This window comes from Haplochromis burtoni, unplaced genomic scaffold (assembly GCF_018398535.1).
Source record: "Haplochromis burtoni strain Fernald_Lab_line unplaced genomic scaffold, NCSU_Asbu1 Contig_1208, whole genome shotgun sequence".
NCBI lineage: Eukaryota > Metazoa > Chordata > Actinopteri > Cichliformes > Cichlidae > Haplochromis > Haplochromis burtoni.
Window position 1 is genome coordinate 10,012 of NW_024583569.1, and position 4,518 is coordinate 14,529.

The window sequence follows — 4,518 nt, forward strand, 5'->3', positions numbered from 1 at the left end:
TGATGATTACTGTGCTTCCTGGGATGTTTTCATAAATGGCTGGGTCGATCCGATCTAAAGTGGCAGCAGTGTCTGATTTTTGGGAAGCTTTTGAAAAGGTTGATGACATGGAGCGGGTGGACAGAAATGACAAATGGTCCTCTGCCAGTGCACTCTCGAGTACAAAACAAATGGACTGTCGAAATTTCTTCTGGAATTCTTCACACATGAAAACATAAAGGATGGGGTTTAAGCAGCTGTTCAGAAAAGCCAGACTCACAGTCAGAGGACCATACATTCTAACAATCCCCTGGAGCTCTAACTTCAATTCTATGAAATTGAAAATGTGGAAAGGCAACCAACAGATGAAGAATGCAAAAATGATGGAGAAAATGACCCGGCGAGATCTGCGTCTCCTTGTTCTCGGCATGCGCATTGCACGGATACCAATGGACACATAAGAGATCACTATTATCAGGAATGGGATCACAAAGCCCATAACAAAGCGAAAAATGTCGAGAGTCAATTTGTGTTCTTTGATTGTTGCAGAATAACCACAGGAACTTTCCCCTCCGTTCCCCACTGATGCAGTGCGAAAAGTGGCATAAGGAGTGCTGAAGACGCCAATTGGTTAAGGTGATCAGTGTGTAATGCTCTGAATCAAGTATGTAATATTAAATGAATGTTGTTTAATCAACTGCCACTACTTAAAACATAACAAAAGATATAACTGAATATAAGATCACAAAGAATAACATGATATCAGTGTTGTGTAAGCGCGTGCGGCCTTCCATGCTCGAAGCCTCTCCCCTCCATAGATCAGCCAGACATCGCGCTGACTGTAGCTTTTAACCCTTATTAACTTGAGCACAACTCTATAATGAGCAACAAACTGCAATATGTATGAGATGATCATGGTTACACCTGCAATGAAAGATCATATGATTATTCTGCCACCTGTAAATAGAAGATTAACCTGAGGTTATAACAATCATTGTAATATAAATGTTAATGTTGTCATGATCCTGGGCCATATTGGCCCAGCATTCTTAGTTTTCTTGTATTTTTGTATTTTGTTCCTTATTCATGCCGTGGTTCCTAGGTTCTGTTAAGATGTTCCTTATTTGATTACCCCCTGTGTGCCCCTCTGTGTATCTGTGAGTCCTCGTTTCTCCTTGTGTTTCATTCAATGTTTTCCCCAGCCCGTTATGTCTGTGCTCTCTCCTCCTGTCTGAACCTCTGTGTACTTCCTGTTTTACTTTGACAGTCTCTCGTCAGTATGTGTCATGTTGTGTTCACTCCTGCCCTGTCTCGTTATGATTATCTGTGTCAGCTGTGTTCCCCGTGTGCTCCCACTTCCCTCATGTCTCCCTCAGTTCAGTGTCGCGTTGTCAATGTCTCCTCCCCGGACCTGTGTGTCTTTCTGTGTTCCCTCGGTTTTCTGTTAGCATTCCCAGTTTAGTTCTGTTTCTTTGTGAAGCCTGCAATAAAGCAGTGATTTTGAGTTCAGCTTTTTGTCTCCGTGAGTTTTGCGTTTGGGTCCTCTTCTGCTTCCACACAGCCAGTTCATGACAAATGTAATGTCAAAAGCTTCAATAAATGTTTAATGCAAAGCTGGTTATATGATTCTGATGTACTAATAATGCCGATACTAAAATAACAGAAAAAACAGCTCTGTGTTTTGCCTTATATGCATCCACAGCTGTGCCACCAATTTACTCACATGGACTCTACTAACCTATCAGAAGCTTCTTCAGCTCAGAATGGAATCGTCTGGAGTTTCTTATTAATTAACAATAAACTTAGTGTATATGTACTCCTAAATTTGATGAAAGTGATAAAAAATAGACAGCTCTGTCTCTCTTTATTCTGACATTTAACTAATTCAAAAGATATTTCAATATTTATTTATCCAAAACAAAAGTTTACTCTAAATTGATGTTGTACAGTAAAAAAATGTTCTTGTGTTTTCCATAAAGTGTATGTAAATATCTGGTTTCAACTGTGAATATACTGCTGTGTATTGAAATTCCTCTTGTTTTGCATAGAAATATACTGAACAACATACAAAGCATAATATATAAAATACTACCAGAGTTTTTTCTTTGAAAGAAGCCCTTATGTCCATTCTTGTATATCAGTGCATTACTGAAACCGATTTATTTAGCCGTGGAGGGTAACAACTGAAAATATGAAATAAACACACATGTAAGCTAAGACTCTCTAAAGAAACAGCATTGTTGTTGTTCGGCTTTTCATTTCGCCATTTGTTGATTCACTTGAAGAGCAAGTAACGTAATATGGGTCAAGTGATCAGTTTGATATCAATCTTTCGTGATACACCGTCATATTTACATTATTTGTACAGTACGAATGATTTGCTTTGGTACCTGGTCGAACTTCAGTTCTCCTCTGTCTGCCTGGCTCCGTTTCTCCAACAGCGCACTCGCAGGCAGCCGTTTTTGCTGAATTAGCATGTTCTACAGTGTTCCTGTTTTCTTTTCCCAACTCTTTTCTGCATGTGCATACTGCCTCATTTATAGCTGCATAATCTGAGAGGGAGGGTTAAGCAAAGACAGACAGCAAGCAAAAAGAAGATAAAATCCACTTGGAGTAAAGACAGACTCTCTCATGGGGACAGGTAAGACAATTTAAACATCTATGAGCATTTCTTTTAAATTGCATTAAGTGAATGTCATTAGGATTTCTTGCTAAAATGATTAATATGAGTATGCCTGCTTGTTATTAGTTCTGATCACAACAGAAATTAAGAAATTAAGAAATAAATATGTGAAATTGCACAAGGAATTCTGTGAGTACTTCACATAATGTGGTACTCTATCTTGAGCAACTACTGTAGCCCATGTGGCAGGCCAAAGCACTGTAATATAGAATTATATGCACTTGAAAATTGTATATATATATATATATATATATATAATGTTTTTAACCTGCTAACACAATCAAACCTTTTTTGTGGTTTTGTTTCTTTTTTTTATCTTGTTTTTCTGATATTTTATGTGATTTTTTATGATAAAAGAAGTATGTATGTCACATATTCTGGATACTATACTAGAAGCTAGTGTTGCACAGAATATGTGTTAGAATCAAGCACTATAACATACAGCCATAACAATTACATAGCCATGTACACTTAAGTAAAGAAGCGTTTTTATAAGTTTCAACTAATGTCTGTGATGCATTGCTTTCATGTTTTTCTGTTTCGCAACAGGTCAGTCATCTGGGCTGGAAGCAGCTTCCACACACATACAAACAGCCTCCATTCTCATCTACTGTGTGATATTTATAGTTGGAACTCTGGGCAACGCCCTGGTTATCTACATGGCGGGATTCAAAATGCAGAAAACAGTCAACTCAATTTGGTTTCTCAACCTGGCCATAGCTGACTTCCTTTTCACGGCCTTCCTGATTTTCTCGATCATTTCTCTCTCTCAGAGTCACCGATGGCCTTTTGGACAATTCGTGTGCAAGCTCAACAACTTTGTCACTTTAGTCAACATGTTTGCCAGCATTTTTACTCTGACAGCTATGAGTTTGATCGTTGTCTGTCCATCTGGGTGGTGGTGTGGGCACACAACAAACGCACAGTCTGCAAAGCTCAGCTCATATGTGTTGGTATCTGGGTGACTGCTGCGATCTGCAGCACTCCTTATGCCACTTTTCGCACCGTGTTAGGAGATAATGGGACATATTACTGTGGTTATTCTATGACACATGAACAAAAATGGAGTCTCCACATTTTTCGCTTTGTTATGGGCTTTGTGATCCCATTCCTGGTAATAGTCATCTCTTATGTGGCCATAGGGATCCGTGCAATGCGCATGCAGAGAACAAGGAGAAGGAGATCTCACAGAATCATTTTCTCCATCATTTTTGCATTCTTCATCTGCTGGTTACCCTTCCATGTTTTTAACTTTATAGAATTAAAGGCTGTGAATAACCCAGACCTCAGGAACATTGTTAGAATCATGGGTCCTCTGACTGTGAGTCTGGCTTTTCTGAACAGCTGCTGAACCCCATCCTCTATGTTTTCATGTGTGAAGAATTCACGAAGAAGCTTCGGCAGTCCTATGTTTTGTACTTGAGAGTGCTCTGGCAGAGGACCAGTGTCATTTCTGTCACTCCTCCATGTCATCAACCATTTTCAAAAATCTCTCAAAAATTTGATCCTGCTGCAACTTTAAAAATAATTGACCCAGCCATTTATGAAAACATCCCAGTAAGCAACGTGATCATCACTGAGGAGATTCCGGTCTCCGAGTAAAATCAACACACAGCAACAAAATCCAGTGTAACAAAAGGCAATGTAAAAAGGAATTAATTGATTTTTAATCCAAAACTTTCACATCAGATTATAACATAAAGTACATTCATGCACAGAAACACAAAGCAAATGTTTTTGTCTTGTCATATTATTAGACAAGCAAGAAAGAGTCAGAGTAACTGAAAACCCATGTTATTGTGCTGCAGCTTGGAGTTATAGCTATTGAGTTCTTATTAACAAATCAATTCAATTCA

General features: G+C 38.7%; 1 pseudogene; it reads left to right on the forward strand.

Annotated features, from left to right (window-relative positions):
• The first annotated feature begins 2,525 nt into the window (after positions 1 to 2,525).
• LOC121813156 lies at positions 2,526 to 4,167 on the forward strand (annotated as a pseudogene).
• Positions 4,168 to 4,518: the final 351 nt, after the last annotated feature.